Source organism: Chlorocebus sabaeus, chromosome 13, assembly GCF_047675955.1.
Source record: "Chlorocebus sabaeus isolate Y175 chromosome 13, mChlSab1.0.hap1, whole genome shotgun sequence".
In the NCBI taxonomy this organism is placed as follows: Eukaryota; Metazoa; Chordata; class Mammalia; order Primates; family Cercopithecidae; genus Chlorocebus; species Chlorocebus sabaeus.
Window position 1 is genome coordinate 35,688,372 of NC_132916.1, and position 21,221 is coordinate 35,709,592.

The 21,221-nt window shown below is 40.0% G+C and overlaps 1 pseudogene; it reads left to right on the plus strand.

Moving 5' to 3' along the window:
• Positions 1-479: 479 nt before the first annotated feature.
• On the plus strand, positions 480-17,974 carry LOC140713155 (succinate dehydrogenase [ubiquinone] cytochrome b small subunit, mitochondrial pseudogene; annotated as a pseudogene).
• The last annotated feature ends 3,247 nt before the right edge of the window (positions 17,975-21,221 follow it).

The window sequence follows — 21,221 nt, forward strand, 5'->3', positions numbered from 1 at the left end:
TACATCTTAAAAAGATAAATATACTAAAAAGAGATACTTAAAAAGAAGAATTTTCCTTTCTATATTAATTGCAGTAGATTTTTAGATACTTTAAAATAATATAGAAATAGATAAAAGTAGTGTTAAGACATTTGAAAAATTAATGGGAATATATATTTTGCTGGATGGTTCTGAAAGTACTAATTGGTAACTGAATTAAATCAAAATATCAGAGTTGAGATTAAAATAAAGAGCTAAAATAATCTCATCAGAAACTTAACAGAGATCTTTCATTTGTACCAAATTTAGTAAGATTTGCCTCAATTCAGTTTTATTTGTGATATATATCAATTTTTTAAAATGTCACATGTACAGTGGCTTATGCCTTTAATCCCAGCACTTTGGGAGGCTGAGGGGGGTGGATCATGAGGTCAGGAGATCAAGACCATCCTGGCTAACATGGTGAAAACCCTTCTCTACTAAAAATACAAAAAAAGGTCGGGCGTGGTGGCTCATGCCTGTAATCCCAGCACTTTGGGAGGCCGAGGCAGGTGGATCACCTGAGGTCAGGAGTTTGAGACCAGCCTGGCCAACATGGCAAAACCCCGTCTCTACTAAAAATACAAAAATTAGCCAGGTGTTGTGGCAAGCGCCTATAATCCCAGCTACTTGGGAGGCTGAGGTGGGAGAATCGCTTAAACCTGGAAGATGGTGGTTGCAGTGAGCCAAGATCGTGCCATTGCACTTCAGCCTGGGCAACAAAGTGAGACTCCATCTCAAAAAAAAAAAAAAAAAAAAAAAAACTCGTGTAAGCATTTGAAAGGCATTCTTAATTATGAACAATAGTTATGTGAGGTTTTGGAAGATCCAATATAGATGCATTATTTCAAATGTTTTCAATATTTTGATAATTGGTTTGCTGTCTATATTGTGGATGCAATTCAAAATTCAAGATTTTTCTTTTTATTAGAGGTTCTTTACATTGCCATCCAATTTCAGCCTAAGTTGATCTTTTGGGGATTTGTGGAATTTATGTTTGAAGGGTTTTTTAAAATTTTTTTATGAAAAATTTTAAACATATACAAAGACAAAGCAAATAACATGAACCTCCAAGTTATGTTTGAGTTTTTAGTAATATGTTACTACAGGTACTGTTATTGTTGATACGACACATGTTCAGGAACTCAAAAAACACTTGTTGCTTAATGCACACTTGAAAGAATTTGTCAGAGACTAGGATTGCAACCTCAGCTTTTTTTTGCTTTCCATTTGCTTGGTAGATCTTCCTCCATCCCTTTATTTTGAGCCTATGTGTGTCTCTGCACGTGAGATGGGTCTCCTGAATACAGCACACTAATGGGTCTTGACTCTTTATCCAATTTGCCAGTCTGTGTCTTTTAACTGTGGCATTTGACCCATTTACATTTAAGATTAATATTGTTATGTTTGAATTTGATCCTGTCATTATGATGTTAGCTGGTTATTTTGCCCATTGATTGATGCAATTTCTTCATAGCATTGATGGTCTTTACAATTTGGCATGTTTTTGCAGTGGCTGGTACCGGTTGTTCCTTTCCATGTTTAGTGCTTCCTTCAGGAGCTCTTGTAAGGCAGGCGTTGTGGTGACAGAATCTCTCAGCATTTGCTTCTCTGTAAAGGATTTTATTTCTCCTTCACTTATGAAGCTTAGTTTGGCTGGATATGAAATTCTGGGTTGAAAATTCTTTTCTTTAAGAATGTGAATATTGGCCCCTACTCTCTTCTGGCTTGTAGGGTTTCTGCAGAGAGATCTGCTGTTAGTCTGATGGTCTTCCCTTTGTGGGGAACCCGACCTTTCTCTCTGGCTGCCCTTAACATTTTTTCTTTCATTTCAATCTTGGTGAATCTGACAATTGTGTATCTTGGGGTTGCTGTTCTCGAGGAATATCTTTGCGGTGGTCTCTGTATTTCCTGAATTTGAATGTTACCCTGCCTTGGTAGGTTGGGAAAGTTCTCCTGGATAATATCCTGATAGGAGAATGGAACCAACTTGGTTCCACTTTCAGGTACACCAATCAAACTTAGATTTGGTCTTTTCACATAGTCCCATATTTCTTGGAGGCTTTGTTTCATTTTACTCTTTTTTCTCTAAACTTGTCTTCTCGCTTTATTTCATTAATTTGATCTTCAATCACTGATACCCTTTCTTCCACTTGATCGAATCGGCTATTGAAGCTTGTGCATTTGTCACCATGTTCTCGTGCCATGGTTTTCAGCTCCGTCAGATCATTTAAGGTCTTCTCTACACTGTTTATTCTAGTTAGCCATTCGTCTAACCTTTTTTGAATGTTTTTAGCTTCCTTGCGATGGGTTAGACCATGCTTCTTTAGCTTGGAGAAGCTTATTATTACTGACCTTCTGAAGCCTATTTCTGTCAACTTGTCAAAGTCATTCTCTCTCCAGCTTTGTTCCGTTGCTGGCAAGGAGCTGTGATCCTTTGGAGGAGAAGAGGTGCTCTGGTTTTTAGAATTTCCAGCTTTTCTGCTCTGATTTCTCCCCATCTTTGTGGTTTTATCTACCTTTGGTCTTTGATGTTGGTGACCCACAGATGGCGTTTTGGTGTGGATGTCCTTTTTGTTTATGTTGATGCTATTCCTTTCTGTTTGTTAGTTTTCCTTCTAACAGTTAGGTCCCTCAGCTGCAGGACCGTTGGAGTTTGCTGGAGTTCCACTCCAGACCCTATTTGCCTGGGTATCCAGCGGAGGCCGCAGAATAGCAAATTTTGCAGAACAGCAAATATTGCTGCCTGATCCTTCCTCTGGAAGCTTCGTCCCAGAGGGGCACCCACCTGTATGAGGTGTCTGTTGGCCCCTACTGGAGGTGTCTCCCAGTTAGGCTACACGGGGTTCGGGGACCCACTTGAGGAGGCAGTGTCCGTTCTCAGAGTTCAAACACCATGCTGGGATAACCACTGCTTTCTTCAGAGCTGTCAGAGACATTTTAGTCTGCAGAAGTTTCTGCTGCCTTTTGTTCAGCTATGCCCTGCCCACAAAGGTGGAGTCTACAGAGGCAGTAGGCCGTGCTGAGCTGCAGTGGGCTCTGCCCACTTCGAGCTTCCCAGCCGCTTTGTTTACCTGCTCAAGCCTCAGTAATGGCAGACGCCCCTCCCCCAGCCAGGCTGCAGCCTTGCAGGGTTGATCTCAGACTGCTGCACTAGCAGTGAGCAAGGCTCTGTGGGCATGGGACCCACTGAGCCAGGCACAGGAGAAAATCTCCTGGTCTGCTGGTTGCTAAGACTGTGGGCAAAGTGCAGTATTAGGGTAGGAGTGTCCCGTTTTTCCAGGTACAGTCTGTCACTGCTTCCCTTGGCTAGGAAAGGGAAATCCACCAACCCCTTGTGCTTCCCAGGTGAGGCAATATCCCGCCCTGCTTTGACTTGCCCTCTGTGGGCTGCACCCACTGTCCAACCAGTCCCAGTGAGATGAACCAGGTACCTCAGTTGGAAATGCAACTTCTACGTCAATCATGCTGGGAGCTGCAGACCGGAGCTGTTCCTATTCGGCCATCTTGGAACAGAAACCCCCACTGGAAAGAATTTGTGTACATCAAAATTTTTAAAAATCCCTCCATTTCCCAATCTATGACAGAATATATTGTAAAAGTTTGGTGGTAAGCCAATTTTTGGACCTGTAAATGTGTTTTTCATAGAAACAGTCTTAAAATGGCTATTAGGTTTTCAGGTCAGCTCTCCGTAACTTACCTAATTCATAGTTCAGGGAAATTTACCCATCATTTTAAACATTGTTTCAGAGAGAAAATGCCTCCTTCAAAAATTTTTATTTCTGGCGGGGCACAGTGGCTCACGCCTGTAATCCCAGCACTTTGTAATCACCTGAGGTTGGGAGTTCGAGACCAGCCTGACCAACATGCAGAAACCCCATCTCTACTAAAAATACAAAATTAGCCAGGCGTGGTGGTGAATGCCTGTAATCCCAGCTACTCAGGAGGCTGAGGCAGGAGATTTGCTTGAACCCAGGAGGCGGAGGTTGCATTGAGCCAAGATCATGCCATTGCAGTCTAGCCTGGGCAACAAGAGTGAAAGTATGTCTCCAAAAAAAATAATTTTTTTTCTTTTTCTTTTTTTTTTTAAATTAGACTCTCATTCTGTCGCCCAGGCTGGAATGCAGTGGCACAATCATAGCTCACTATAGCCTCTTAACTCCTAGGCTCAAGTGATCCTCTTGCCTCAGCCTCCTGAGTAGCTAGGGCTACAGGTGCACACCACAATGCCTGGCTAATTTAAAAAATTTTTTTTTCTTTAGTTTTTTAGAGGAGGGCTCTTGCTTTGTTGCCCAGGTTGGTCTCAAACTCCTGGCCTCAAGTTTGCTTTTTGCCTCCCAAAGTGCTGGGATTATAGGTGTGAGCCACCACACTCGGCCAGAAAATGCCTCTTTTGCAATTAGAATACTAGGGAATACCACCACTCATCTTCCTCTATATTAAGAAAGGGGAATGGGAAAATGAGTAGTCAAGTGATCTTGTAATAGAGATTTTGTCTGTGATGGGTCCTTAGCTCTCTCAGCAAAAGTAGCAGGAACTCAGAGTAAACAGTTGGGGGACAGAGTATACTTTGTGTATACCCTTCCGAAATTATTCCTCTGCTAGGGGGAGTTGAGGAGTCAAGCTCTCCTGTAACAGGTATCTTGTCTATGAGGGCTCCTTAGCCCTCAGCAAATGTATCAGGAACACTGAGTGTTGGAGGACGAGAGTCTACTCTCCCATACCATTCTGAAATTATTTACCACTTTCTCTGCTGACAGAGTTAGTTTGTGCTTTTTTATTTAAGCCTATTTTTTAAAAGAACAGAAAGGAAACCTCCCTTTATAAAACAAATACTGTGTGATATACCTAAAGCTTATGTTTCATAGACTTTTTAAAAAGAGGGCTGATTGTCTTAAGTTTCTGATATGGGGAAAAATCATTTTCACAGGCTAAGACATGCCTCAGACAACAAGAAAAGATTCCTGACTGTTAAAACATAAAATTGGAATATATGCATAGGTACTAAACTGCCAGCCAGCTAAAATCAGGTTGTTGGAATAATGCTTATAGTGAACCTATAAGTAGTATAACCTTTTAGTATCTGGGAATGACAGATGGGAGCAGAGAGGAGTGCCACTGCTTCTGTCTCACCAGCCTACATTCTCTTCCAATTTACCTTACATTTCTACTCTTCCAAAATCCTTTTCTAAGCAAGATTATGGAGCCACAGAACGGTGCTAATGAATTTCTCCTCATTTTGTATATGTATATATAAAATAAAAAAGGTAGTAGAGGAAGTGCTTTGTTGACAAAAGGGGAAGATTCCGAAAGAATGCAGTGGCCAAAAACAAGACCCACTCGGAGGAACCCTAAATATTACAATGTTCTGTGACCCTGAGCAGGTCACTTAACCTCCCAGGATAGTCTGTAGAATGAGTGATTGAAATAAATCAGCCCTGTTCCTTCTAGCTCAAAAATGAAAGTTCCATATTGTGAATAGTTGTCCTAGATCCTGCAAGTCTTCAAGTGCTAATGTGGTGTGGCTCTTATCCTGTCAGCTAATATAGGCTCTAATTTTACATGTCCTCCAGAGAATGCATGTGCTTGTGAGTGACTTCACAGCAGGCCCCCAAAGCTAGTTAGCCTCATTTTTCAAAGGCAGTAATGTCAGTACCCTTATATGGGAGAATTAGGTATACTTTGTGATGAGGCAACTAGAGTTCCCACAGAATGGCGTACTGCAGCTTTCCCACCTGGGATCCATGTTCCCATTAGATAAAGAAGGGCCTACTGTATGTCAGTTACCACACTACTTTACATATGTTACTATATTCATTATTCATTTATTCATTATTCTTCACAATAACCCTGAGAGGTAGGGGGATTGTTCTCATTTTACAGATGAGGAAATTTCCCAAGAACTAACTAGTTGGTGGTGGAGCTAGTGAATGGTAAAACTGATTTGAAACTTCCTATGAAGGGAATGAAACCAGGGATCCCTTCATTAAACCTGCCCATCAAACTGGCTAAGGGAGGGAAACCAAAAAGCCTTTTAATGCAGTTAGCTTTATACTCACCAACAGCTACAAGCAACTCAACTCTGGCTCCTCTGCCTGTGGGACCTGGCCCCTGCAGCCAGCTCATGTGCCCAAGACTCCCCCTACCCCTAAATCCGGGATAGGCATGTTCCCCCTAGCCCTTCTGAAGTTTCAGGTGAGTACCCCAGAACTTTCACAAGGCTTCCCATCTAGGAAATCTAGGCACCTCTAACCTAGAAGATGTAACTCTTTAAGTTCGATGTTAAGACCCTACTCTAGTAGAATCCTTCAAAGCAGGAAGCCCTTCTGTGCTATTGGTGGTGCTGAGAGGTGCCAGATGACATGCTACCCTGCCAACTAGTACAAGTCAGGGAAAAACCTACCTGAAGATGATAAGAGAAATGAAAATAAAATCTTGAAGAACTACAGTTGTCAGGTGATCCTGCAGAGGAGTCTGGCCCACAGGAGTTTTTTCCTACATCAATAACTTCAAAGATAGCTGTTAATACTTCTAGATCTCCGAATTCCTAACAGGAGATGAGCATCCAAGTGTAAGATTATCAGGCTCAGAAACTGCCAGAAATAACTTAGATCTCAAAAGTATGTTCCTGGGACAAGCAGCATTAGCCTTACCTGGGAACTTGTTGAAAATACAGACTCTTGGCCGGGTGCGGTGGCTCACACCTGTAATCCCAGCGCTTTGGGAGACCAAGGCAGGTGGATCATGAGGTCAGGGGATAGAGATCATCCTGGCTAACACAGTGAAACCCTATCTCTACTAAAAATACAAAAACGAAATTAGCTGGGCGTGGTGATGGGCACCTGTAGTCCCAGCTACTCGGGAGGCTGAGGCAGGAGAATGTCTTGAACCCGGGAGGTGGAGTTTGCAGTGAGTCGAGATTGCGCCACTGCAGTCCAGTCTGGGCAACAGAGCGAGACTCCATCTCAAAAAAAAAATATATATATATACACACACACACACACATACACACACACACACACACACACACACACACACACACAGGCTCTTGGACTCCATCCCAGACCTACTGAATGAGAAGTGGAGCCCAGAAATCTGTGTTTCAACAAGATTCTGATGTACACTAAATTTTGAAAACAACTGTCCTAGGACTATGAACAATGATCCCAGGTTCCCTACATTAAACTGCAACAGTATTAAACTGCAACAGTTTCCTGGGGCTAGACGACCGCTCCATCTCCAATATAGTGCTATTGCTAGAGATATGCAGCTGTCTCAACCAAGACTACTGCCTAGAACCTCATTTGTTTCCTTGAATACTCCTAGGAAAATATTTGGCAGAATGGCAGATGATTGGTAATGATTGAATTGAGGTTAAAAAAAAATTAATTGTATATGATAGGGAGAATTGGAAGTAATTTACATGCCTATTTTTAGGAGTTTGCCTGAAAGCAAATTCCGTGAGGATTAGGACTAACACTGACCAACACTATGTTCACTGAAGTCTCATTATCTATTATAGTGTATTTAATATTTGTTGATTGAATGAATAAATGTACATATACATTTCAGTCCTGAAGTAAAATGCAGCCATTAAAAAAGATGTCTTCTATTAGCAATCTCACTCCTACGTATTTACTAAAAAACCTGAAATTCAATGTTTATAGCAACTTTATTCATAATTACTAAAAACTGGAAACAACCCTATTAACTGGTAAACAGATCAACAAATCTTCATATAATATACATCCATAGAATAGAATACTACTGAGCAATAAAAAGGACCAAACTACAAATATATGCAGAAAACATGGATGAATTGCAGGGGCATTAGGCTAAGTGAAAGAAGCCAGGCTCGAAAGGCAAATGTATGATTCCATTTATGTAGCATTGTCGAAAAGGCAAAACTGGACTGGGCCCAGTGGCTCACGCCTGTAATCCCAGCACTTTTTGGGGGGGCCAAGGTGGGCAGATCACCTGAGGTCAGGAGTTTGAGATCAGCCTGGCCAACATGGTGAAACCCCATCTCTACTAAAAATACAAAAATTAGCTGGGCATGGTGGCACGCGCCTGTAATCCCAGCTACTCTGGAGGCTGTGGCAGGAGAATTGCTTGAGCCTGGGAGATAGAGGTTGCAGTGAGCCGAGATCATGCCACTACACTCCAGCCTGGCCGACAGAGTGAGACTGCCTCCAAAAAAGCAAAAAAGGCAAAACTGTAGGGATTGAAAATAGTTCAGTGATTGCTAGAGAAGGAGCAAGTGCCTCTAAACTACAATCAGGCACAAAGACAGTTTGAGGATGATGGACCTGTTCCATATCTTGATAATGATGGTTACATTATTGTATGCATTCATCAAAACTCATGGCACTGCTAAAAAAGGTTAATTTTACTGTACATACTCAATATACAATATACTGTGTATACTCAATATACTTTTTAAAAATATATACTAACGTTTTTAAAAAATGATCTTGAATAAATGTACCTTGATACATACGTAAGTGAAAAGGCAAGTTAAACGTTTTTCTAAAAACAAAACAAATGTCATCCATATACATGTGTGTAAGTTCACGTGTATCTCTGGATTATATAAATTTATTTAAATGCCTAGAACAAGATGTGAAAGAATATACTTCAAACTTATAATGGCAATTACCTCTAAGAGGGTACTAGATTTGGGGAAGTGATTTAAGGAGACCTTAGTTTATGGGTTGCTGTTTGAATTATTTATAAGAATATATTTCTGTATTGTATAATTAAGAAGTAAACAACATTTTAGAGAATAAAAGGATAAATGCCAAAAATGTCAGTAGTACTTGTCTCTGGCTGGTGGAGCTAGAAGTGTCTTTTATTCTATTTTTTTCTTTCTTTCTTTCTTTTTTTTTTTTTCTGTCTGAGACAGTGTCTATTGCCCAGGCTGGAGTGCAGTGGCACAATCTCAGCTCACTGCAGCCTCGACCTCCCATGCTCAAGCTATCCTCTTGCATCATCTGCCTGAGTAGTTGGGACTATAGGCCCATATCACCACGCCTGGCTAATTTTTTGTATTTTTTGTAGAGATGGGGTTTTGCCATCTTGCCCAGGCTAGTCTTGAGCTCTTGAGCTCAAGCAATCTACCTGCCTTGGCCTCCCAAAGCGCTGAGATTACAGGCGTGAGCCACCCCACCTGGCCTATTTTATTTTTGCTTATTTGTATTTTCTAATGTTTCCATAGTATAAACAAGTTCCGCTTTTGTAACTAAAAAAACTTAGTTATCTTAAAATACAGGGGTGAGGGAACCCAGCAAGCATATACATATTAAAAGCTGATACATATTAGAAATGTAGACGTTATAAAAATATTCCAAAGTTTCACTGAAAAAGAATTTGAATACTCCTAGAATAGTGCTTCTCAAACATGATGTCCATACACATAACCTGGAGTGCTTGTTGAAATGCAGATTATGATTCCAAGGATTTGCATTTTTGACAAGCTTCCTCTTGATTCCAGTGCTGCTGGTCCATGGACCACACTTTGAATATCAGGGCTCTAAAACTGTGCTGTCAATACAGCAGCCACTAACTAGCCACATAAGGCTGTTAAGCACTTGCAATGTGACTAGTCCAAATTGAGATGTACTGTAAGTGTAAATACACATTGGATTTTGAAGACAATTTTTATAAAAGGATAACATATCTTAATCATTATTTTATACTGATTACATATTGAAACTATTTTTGGACGCATTGTGTTAAATAGAATATTAAAATTAATTTCACCTTTTTTTTTACTATTTTAATGTAGTTACTAGAAATTTTAAAATTTTATTTGTGATTTGTATTTTTGGCTTGTGTTATTGCTGTTGGACGGCGCTGGTCTAGAATAACTGTTAATAGGATTTTACTTGTATTAGCTTCACATTGGGTCTTAAATCACCAACATAATGCAGGAAAAGGATTAGCACCCCATTAAAGACCAAATTGACAACTTATGTGTATTAATATGAACATACCTAGGAATTCTCAAAATCTATAGGTAGAAGTTGAGACAAATGGAAAAAATAGAATTTTCACCTGGAAAGGAACTTTGATGTCATCAAGTTCAAACCCCTTGTCTTACAGAATTATTTATCAACCTGGCAAACATGTATTTGGTACTTAATGCATTCTAGATAAGTATTGAATAGGTACGTCTGTAATAGGTGAGTAAGGTGAGGTGCCTACCCTGGAGAAGCTAAGAAGGATTGTATTAGACTGTAACAGCGCTTATAAGGCATGCTGGCAGGCGTGCCCTCAAACACAGAGGCAGAGGCAAATACGGGCTCAATTTTTTGTTTTGTTTTGATACAGAGTCTCACTTTGTCACCCAGGCTAGAGTGCAGTGATGCAATCTCTGCTCACTGCAACCTCCACTTCCTAGATTGAAGCGATTTTCCTGCCCCACCCTCCCAAGTAGCTGGGATTACAGGCACCCATCACCACGCCTGGCTAATTTTTGTATTTTTAGTAGAAATGGGGTTTCTCCATGTTGGCCGGGCTGGTCTCGAATTCCTGACCTCAAGTGATCCCCCCAACTTGGCTGGGATTACAGGCGTGAACCACCATGCCCGGCCAGATTAATTTTTTTTAGGAAGAATCAGAGAAGCTCCAGCACTTTGGGAGGCCAAGGCAGGTGGATCACGAGGTCAGGAGATCGAGACCGTCCTGGCTAACATGGTGAAACCCCGTCTCTACTAAAAATACAAAACATTAGCCAGGCATGGTAGTGGGCGCCTGTAGTAGTCCCAGCTACTAGGGAGGCTGAGGCAGGAGAATTGCTGGAACCTGTGAGGCAGAGGTTGTGGTGAGCTGAGATCATGCCATTGCACTCCAGCCTGGACGACATAGCGAGACTCCCTCTCAAAAAAAAAAAAAGAAAAAGAAAAAAGAAAAAAAAAATCAGAGAAGCTCCACTCAAGAGAACTTTTAAGTTTCCCCAGGCTTTATAGCTTCTGTTTTAAATTAATGGTAAAAACAAGGCTTTAGGATTAATTATTTACTTATAAATCAATGTAGAACATGCTCTTCCCTGTCTTGTCCCACACAAAATAGATATGCCCTCTATTATCAGAAAGCAAAGAAATTTAGACCTGAGACACTTTGAAAGTTTGAACAGCGTTGATGGTACAGATGGTACCAGAATGAAATTTGGAGTGTAGCAGTAGCATAGTCAACCTTCAATTATATGTGCAAATGAGGGACAAGAATTGCTGAGATGATTAAAAGCATGAATAAAACAAAACGCTTATTTTAGCTATTATTTTAAAAGACTTATTCATCAGGAATATCTTATACCAGAGGCTTTATGAGAGAAATTTGTTCTTGAGTTACATTTTCCTTCTGTGAAAGATTGAAGAGACAAATTTGGGATAAATAATAACGTGATTATGAAAATTCTTATTACTTTGAGGTAGAATGGGCTGAAAATATGAATAGTCCTTTGATTTTTCTTTTTTTTAGTTAAAATCTGGGTCCCTCTCATAGTATTTCATTCATTTATAATATATTAGTAAAGGCATCCAGGTTTCTTTGGTGTGTATTCTTTTTTTCTTTTCTTTTTTCTTTTTTTCTAAGACAGTCTTGCTCTGTTGCCCAGGCTGGAGTACAATGGTGCCATCTCAGCACACTGCAATTCACCTCCCAAGTTCAAGCGATTATCCTGCCTCAGCTTCCTCCTACCTCACCTTCCCAAGTAGCTGGGATTACAGGTGCACCACCACACCTGGTAAATTTTTGTATTTTTAGTAGAGACAGGTTTTCGCCATGTTGACCAGGTTGGTCTCGAACTCCTGGCCTCAAATGATCTGCTTGCCTCAGCCTCCCAGAGTCCTGGGATTATAGGCGTGAGCCACCATGCCTGACCTGGCATGTATTCCTAACTTGTGGGGAAATTACTTCAGAGTACAAGCCTTGCTCATTACATGTGCAGACTCCTGGCCCTCATAATCATGGATCGGCTGTAATTTGAACATTTGTATTATTCACTCTCAGCCAATATTTAAAAAATTATCTAGATTTGAAAACAGTCAAACCTACCTGAGAATGGCACCATGGACTTTGTCCAAAAGTGAAAACTGCCTACAGCCATTCAAAACCAAAACTTGAACTAAGCAGAATAAACAGTTATACCTAAGAATTATAACATTTTCCTCTGTTCTTAAGAGGAATCAGAACAACATTTTTAAACCTTTAAATGTTGTCTAGGAACCAGTGACTTAGTTTGGTTAATTTTCCTTCATTCATACCAAAACAAAACAAAACAAAAAAAGAGTATTGAGTCTTTGGTTGGTTTTGAATATTCCCAGTGATTATTTTTTTGACATCTCGTTCCCATACATGAACAGTAATTACTTATGGGAAGTGGCCTAATTTTCTTAAATAATAATCTATGATAACACACACACACACACGGAAAAAAATCATTGTTGTTAAAGATACGTGTAAAGATACGTGTCCTCTGAATCAGCATGTTGGGAGATGCAGGAGATTCCTGCCTTGGAACACCTGCCTAAAGATTCCATTTAACAAGGGAATTTTGTATGATGAGATATTTGCAAAAGGTTTGGATTCTGGAAAAATATATACAAGTCTTTTCCTAGGCGGGAAAATACAAACACACACACACACACACACACACACACAGACCCCTAAGGAGTCCAATGTAATTTTATTTCTCAAATTCTTGTTTCTCAAAGTTTTAGGAGAATAAGACAATTTAGGAGAATCAACACACACTATTCATGTCTCGTAATACACCAAGATTGTTTTTCTATTTTCCTGAGTTACATCAATAGAAAAAACATAAAATGACAATTAGTCTCCCTGTCACTTCATCAGAGGTTTTATGGATTTGTAATTTTCATGTATAGCACATTCATGACATAACTTACACCCTTATTTATTTGAGATGGTTTTATTAGATGATACCTACAGGCTATGAAAAAAAAATCTTTTCTAAGCTTTCTATATGAGGCAGTCATTGTAATGCTTCATGGTATTTTTGAAAACATTTCTAATATTCCAGCCTTTAACAATAAGCATTTTTTCCTCTATGACATTAATTTACTCCTTAAAGTTTTCTCTTCAGCTGTAATCTTAGGGTAAATGGGAAATAGACATAAGCGCATTTAAATGTATAATGCACTGATTCTCTTGTGAAGGTAGTCTTGTAATGAGGAAGGAATTCAAAACAGAACTTGTTTTCAGCTCTGCAAATGTGCAAGAAAGCTACAAACCTGCCAATATTCCATTCACATTTAGCTACACATTTCTGAGACACATCTATCTTTACTAGAGGGCAGGATTTGCTATCTCTCTGGAGTAGCATATGCATAATAAAGATGGATAGACATTGATAATTACTTGCATCAAAATGATGCTTTCTTTGTGTACCTAAATTTAGGAACAAAATGTTAGAAAATTGTTTCAAAAGTGCCTTGGTTAAAAATACCAACTGTATCAAATCTAATCTACTCATTCTCCTACTCTCCTCATCCACTGCTTCATACCTTCTCATCCTCAAGCCACCAGGACTTTTTCTCCTATCTTCCTTTTCAGTTTTACTTACTATTTCCCTGAGAAACAGGAGTAATCAGAGAAGGACTTCCACAGACCACCTCCCCCACCACCATATAGAGTCACCTACTTGTAACTGTGCCTTGTATTCTCTGTCTTCCATCTGTTCTTATGAATGAAATGTTCCGAGCTGTATCCTCGCAACTTGTGCACTAGATCCCATTCCTTCCCCTACTCAAAGAGTGATTCAGCAACTTTCTCCTCTTCTCGCAGCATCACTCCCACCCTCTCTATTGGATCATTCCCACAACCAGCTTGGTGGAAGCAATGATCAGCCCACTCCCGGATTCTTGCAGTAGCCTCCTGCCTGGTCTCCTTTTAGCCCCTGCTCCCTTTCACTCTATTTTCATCGCAATAGCCAGAATGATTCCATAAAATCCACTCTTGCTCAAAACCCTCCAGAGGCTTCTCATTCACTGAGTGTAAAAGTTAAAATCTTTAAAGGAAAAAAAAAAAAAAACCCAACCCTAGTTGGTCTTCCCTACCCTCTACCTTTTCTTACTTCTCTAACGTAATATCTTACTCCTCTCCTTCAGCTCTTTCTGCACCAGCCACACTGATTTTATTTTTCCTAGAACACCCTGGCTAGAACTTCCACCTAGCCCCAGATTTTCTAGTTTCCTAGAACCCCCACTACTTGCCCTAGATTTTCATCTAGCTGGTTCCCTTACCCTTTTTTGACCTTTCATCTTTTATATCATCAATGAGGCCTTTCCTGTCCACTCTTTAGAAGTATAACTGCCCCCACCTCCCCTAGTCTATTTTTCTCAGTTACACTTATCTCCATGTTGTGAAATACCATATATTTTTACTTGTTAATTGTTGTTTATCGTCTGTCACCCCCCTCAACCCTACCCCAGGTAAGGTGCTTCAGTGGTTGGAATTGTTTGTTTCCTTTTTACTCCTGTCCCATATTACTGGTGTATTCCTAGAACATGGTAGGTACTTATAAATATTTGTTGAAAGAGTGAATTTGTAAGAGTGTAACTGGAAAATGACCTAGGAGTATCAGTCATGCAGACTGAATTTTTTTTAATCTGTTTCACCAATTCTTTTTTTGTTTGCTTGTTTGTTTTGTTTTGAAGATAGGGTCTCACTCTGTTGCCCAGGCTGTAGCAGTGGCGTGATCTCGGCTCACTGCAACCTCCACCTCCCAGGTTCAAACGATTCTCCTGTCTCAGCCCCCCAAGTGGCTGGGACTATAGACGCACACCATCACTCCCAGCTAATTTTTGTATTTTTGGTAGAAACAGGTTTTTCCCATGTTGTCCAGGTTGGTCTCGAACTCCTAGCCTCAAGTGATCCGCCCACCTCAGCCTCCCAAACTGCTGGGATTACAGGCGTGAGCCACCACGCTGGACCCAATTCTGCTTTATAAACATAATTTAAATACAGTTTTAGCTTCAGTTGAGTCACTATGGGCATTCCTCTTTCCAGGAATTGTGGGACTCTCCCTCTTATATGCAGTTGACCCTTGAACAACACGTGTTTGAACTATATGGGTTCACTTACACACAAATTTCTTTTTTTTTTTTTTTTTTAGAGACAAGGTCTCCCTTTGTTACCCAAGCTGGAGTACAGTGGCGCCATCATAGCTCACTGCAGCCTTGATCTCCTGGGATCAAGGGATCCTCCTGCCTCAGCCTCCTGAGTAGCTGGGACTACAGGTTCACGCCAACATGCCCAGCTAAATTTTTTTTATTTTGTAGAGATAGTATCTCGCTATGTTGCCTAAACTGTTCTCAAACTCTTGGCCTCAAGCGATCCTCCTGCCTTGTCCTCCCAAATTGCTGGGATTTATACATGTACACCATGATGCCCAGCCCACAGATTTTTTTTCAATAAATACCTTGGAAAATTCTTTGGAGATTTTTGACAATTTGAAAAAACTTGCAGGTGAATGTGTAACCCAGAAATATTGAAGAAATTAAGAAAAAAGTGTGTTATGAATGCATAAAATATATGTACATACTAGTCTATTTCATAATTTACTAACTTAAAGTGTATACAAGTCCACTATAAAATTTAAAATTTATCAAACCTTACGCACAGACCATACTATGGAAGATTCTTAGTGGAAAGAAATGTAAACAAAGAAAGATACAGTATTAAGTCATAACTGCATAAAAATAACTATACTACTCTAATAGTTTTATAGCAACCTCCTGTTGCTGTTGTAGTGAGCTTATGTGTTGGGAGTATCCACTTAAAACTCTATGTGATGCTAATCAATCATCTTTGAGTGAACAGTTCGCCTCCAGTAAATTGCATAGCTCAGTAAAAAGTGACCTCTAGGAGTTCTCGAGTATTTTTTTTTTATCGTGTTTAGTTCAATGCTATAAACCTTGGATGTGTGGGACCATGGGGCCCATATGAAGTGCCACTAGTGACGCTGGAAGTGCTCCCAATAAGCAGAGAAAAGTTAAGACATTACGAGAAAAGGTTGAATTCCTTGATATGTCCCAGAGATTGAGGTCTGCAGCTGCAACTGCCTGCCATTTCTAGATGAATGAATTCAGCCTAAAGACCACTGTAAAAAGACACAGTGGCTCATGACTGTAATCCCATGCTTTGGAAGACTGAGGTGGGAGGATCACTTGAGTCCAGGAGTTCAAGACCAGCCTGAGCAACATAGCAAGACTCCTGTCTTTATGGGGAAAAAAATTAAATAAAATAAGTCTCATGTTAAAAAAAAAAAAAAAAGCCAGGCATGGAGGTGTGCACTTGTACTTATAGTTCCAGCTATTCAAGAGGCTGTCCTCCAGTGAACTGTGATTGCACCACTGCACTCTAGCCTGGACAACAGAGCAAGACCCTGTCTCTTAAATAAAAGAAAAGGGAACTTGTGAAGCCATTACTGCAACTATGCCAGTGGGCATGAAAACTTTACACTTTTTGCGAAATACAAAGTATGTGTTAATGGACTGTTTATGTTATGGGTAAGGCTTCAGATCAATGGCAGACTATTAGTAGTTAAGTTTCAGGAGAGTCAAAAGTTATATACAGATTTTGAGCTGCATGGTGTGGGAATCCCCGCATTGTTCAAGGGTCAACTGTACTTTAAAAGAAGTATACCGGACCTTGAGCCCTCAGGAACGAGATGGCGGTTGTCTGGAGGCTGAGTGCCCTTTGCGGTGCCCAAGGAGGCCGAGCTCTGTTGCTGTGAACCCCAGTGGTCAGACCTGCTCATATCTCAGCATTTCTTCAGGACCGACCTATCCCAGAATGGTGTGGAGTGCAGCACATTCACTTGTCACCCAGGCACCATTCTGGTTCCAAGGCTGCATCTCTCCACTGGACTAGCGAGAGGGTTGTCAGTGTTTTGTTCCTGGGTCTGCTTCCGGCTGCTTATTTGAATCCTTGCTCTGCGATGGACTATTCCCCTGGCTGCAGCCCTCACTCTTCATGGTCACTGGGGCCTTGGACAAGTTGTTACTGACTATGTTCATGGGGATGCCTTGCAGAAAGATGCCAAGGCAGGGCTTTTGGCACTTTCAGCTTTAACCTTTGCTGGACTTTGCTATTTCAACTATCACGACATGGGCATCTGCAAAGCTGTTGCCATGCTGTGGAATCTCTGACCTTTTTGACTTCATACTTTGAAGAATTGATGTATGCCTCTTTGCCTCTGCTTTGTCATGCCATTCAGCTCACAATAAGGAAGAAATAACAGATAAGTCCATTTGTGGACAGCCTTTTTCTCTTAATAATCTTAATCTTAAGATTATTTTCAGAATTTAATCTTTGAGGAAAAGGTTTGAGAGGAATTGTGTCTAAGAAATTGTGAGACTGAGTTCTGTATTCTGGTGAGTTAATGGGGTTGCCTCCCAGATTCTCATAAGACTCACAGTATAACTAAACATGATATATGAGCTTTTGCCTTTTAATTTATCAATCTCTTGAAGATAATCCAGCTTTATTACTATTAGTATATGATCAAACTTCCATATTTGCCCTGGCAATAATGGACAAAGGGAAATACTCTTAATTCATGAATAAAAACTTTGCAGAAAATTAGACAGTGTGAAAACTTCCCTCTCTAGTCAGTAGATACCACCTACTGATGGTTACATATACTAGGGAAATTTTAAAATTAGGAAATGCTGACATCTCACATTATAAATTTCTAAATCCTAGGAAGAAATGCTTGGAGTGCTTCTGAATATAGAGAAGTTCCATTTAAGGGCAAGTTTCCCCTTGTAGATGTATCAAAATATTTCCAATTCTAAACTGAGATTTAATTCTCAAATGTGTTCTACTTGTTCTAAAACAAATATAAAACTCTTAAGTAATAAATTGTTATTTTCGCACAATGGGACTCTCTAATGTGAAAATGTATTCTATGAAGATAATTTTTTTTAAAATAAAATGTTGTATAATAAAAATGTCTTCTCCACTTTTATTAAAAAATAAATAAATAAATAAATAAAATAAAAGAAGTATACCATGAGAAAAGTATGTATTTTAATACTTTCTGAACTTTTATACTTTCAATAGGTTGCTGTTAAAAATTACTTTGGTTCAATGTAGACATTCAGCCTATTTATAGTTATTCTTCTTATGGTCCCTCTTTAGAGATGATCTGCTATAAATTTCCCTCTTAAGTGCTGTTTTAACTGCATTACACACATGTTGATATGTTGTCTTTTCATTATCATTCAATTCAAAATATTTTTCTATAATTTTCCTTGCAATTTATATATTTTAAGTTATTTAATTTCCAAATATTTGGGAATTTTGCAGATTTATTTTCTATTGATTTCTAATTTAATTTTATTTTATACTCAGAACCCATGTTTTTATAATGCCAATTCTTTTAAATTTTTTGAGACTTGCTCAATGGCAACTGACACTCTGATAACTGTCAGATACACATTTTTTTTCCCCAATGCACATGAAACATCATCAAGAAAGACCATTATCTTTTTGTGTTTTCCATTATATGTTGAACATATTTATGCTAGCTATTTTAAGACTTTTCCTATTCCGTCATCTTTGTCAATTCTGTTTCTGCTGACTGATTTTATGCTAGTTATGGGATATGTTTCCTTGCTACTTTTTATGTCTAATAATTTTTTATTGGTGTTGGACATTGTGATTACCATGTAGTTGTGTGTCTGCATTTTATCTTTTTTCCAAGAACATTCACTTCCAGCATGTAGTTGAAGGTCAACTTGATCCTTTCAAGCTTGTTTTTTATTGTTGTTGTTGCTGTTGTTTTGTTTATTTTTTGAGACAGAGTTTTGCTCTAGTTGCCTAGACCAGAGTGCAATGGCACAATCTCAGCTCACCACAGCCTCCACCTCCCAAGTTCAAGCAGTTCTCCTGCCTCAGCCTCCTGAGTAGCTGGGATTGCAGGCATGCACCACCATGCCAGGATAATTTTGTATTTTTAGTAGAAGCAGGGTTTCTACGTATTGGTCAGGCTGGTCTTGAACTCCTGACCTCAGGTGATTCGCCTGCCTCGGCCTCCCAAAGAATTATTGGGATTACAGGCGTGAGCCACTGCACCCAGCCTCAAGCTTGTTTATATGCTTTCTTAAGACGGTTCTAAAGTAGAAGACGACAAAGTTTTTATTTAAAGAGCCAGATAGTATTTTAGCTTCTACAGTTCCTTTTGCGTATGTGTTTGTACAACACCTTAAAAATGTAAAAAACGTCTTTTGCTTGTGAGCCATACAAAACCAGGCTTTGGGTTGGATTTGTCCTGTGGGCTGGAGCCACAAATTGCTGTTCTAAAGAATTCTTTAGGGCTACTTTAGCCATACTTTTGTTATTAAATACTCTTCTGTCAAGTCAGAGACTATTCAGGGTCTGAGATTTTACCCTACTTCAAAGCCAGTAAATGAGCTTGCCACAGTTGCACAGATGCTGGCAGAAGACATGAGACTCCCAGGTCAGAAACAGACAACCTTATTATGCACAGTACAGCAAATAGCATGGGCTTTATGTTCTCTTGGTTTTCCTTGTTCTCCAAACCAAGACAATGGGGACAATGTGAGTAGGTCCAGGTAAATGCTATACATACAGTTGGTTTGTGTCACATCTGAAGAGCCCCAGGCTTAGGAAACCTCTAATCTTATAAGGTAACCACTAGTAAATCTGCCACACTTTGTCCTGGAAGGAGCCATTCACTTTATTTTTCTGGTCAGGAAACAAATCTGTCCTCTGTGCTGGAGGATGACACTATGCCTTCCGAAGGCTATTGGCTAGACTAACATCCTTCGAAAGACAGTCTAGGTCAAAAGTTGTCACAAGACACACAGAAATGCCTTGGAGGATTGTTGTTTAGCACCCACATGTTCAAGAGGCATTTCCACTGGTTGTAACTCAAATGCTTGTCAGCCCTGTGAAAGTGTTGCTGAGGTCTCTGTGCCCCAGTAGTTCTTCCTCTGAGAGTTGTTCTTCTAGTAGTTGTTCTCTGCCTGGCCTTACATAGTCCCATTTTATGGATGTACATCTTAGTATTCATGTAGACTCAAGATGATTTTTATGCAGATTTCTCGTCTCTTGTGGTGCTCTCTTTCTCAAATTGTGGTCGCCCTCCTAAGTTCCTGTCTCTCTCTTAAGCTCAACAAAACCACTGTACTCTGCTTAGGTTCCCCTTCTTTGTATATCAATCCATAGAGTGCCTGCAGGAAGAAGGCTGGAACTCGCTTCATTTTTCTTTCCCAAGAGATCACAGTCCTGTACTACCTGTTGTTCAGATTTTCGAATTGGTTATTTTACATATTTTGTCTATTTTTACTATTTTTTATAGCAGGATGCTAGTCCCTATTAGTTACTCCATCATTGATTCTTTTCTTTTTTTTTTTTTTTTTAAACATAGTCTTGCTCTGTCGCCAGGCTGGAGTGCAGTGGCGAGATCTCAGCTCACTGGAACCTCCACTTCCCAGGTTAAAGCGATCCTCCTGCCTCAGCCTCCCTAGTAGCTGGGACTACAGGCATGCACCACCATGCCCGGCTAATTTTTGTATTTTTAGTAGAGACGGGGTTTCACCATGATATCCAGGATGGTCTCAATCTCCTGGCCTCATGATCTGCCCGCCTCAGCCTCACTAAATGCTGGGATTACAGGCGTGAGCCACTGTGCCCGGCCTGATTCTGTCTTTTTAGCATTTACTTCTTTATAAGTTTTAGGATTTTGATTAGCATAATCACTCTGAGCGGGAGATATTTTTGTTGTCACCCTTTCTTTGCCTGTCTTCAAGTTCGATGAATATTTTTATCTGCCCTTTTCCCCATTCCATACCCCATTCCAGAACCAGTTCTTAGAATGGCTTTAGAGGGCTCCTACTCCTTACTGATATCGGGAATATGGCCAGTTCAGTAACTGAACCAGCTGTTAGCTCAGCTCGGTTGCTGTGGTGATGTTTTTCTTTTGTCATTTTGCCCTCTTGGGTCCAAAGCTTCCCATAAATACACAGCCCCAGGCAGTATCAGAAGCTGTTTTATTCAGCCTCCTTTCATGAGGCTGGGGAAAACCGGGTGACAAACCACTATTTGCCTGGAACTAAAGGGTTTCTTGGGATTTGGGATGATCAGTGCTAAAACAGGAAGAGTCCTGGGAAAACCAGGATGGCTGATCACCTCAGTCATGCCCCAGT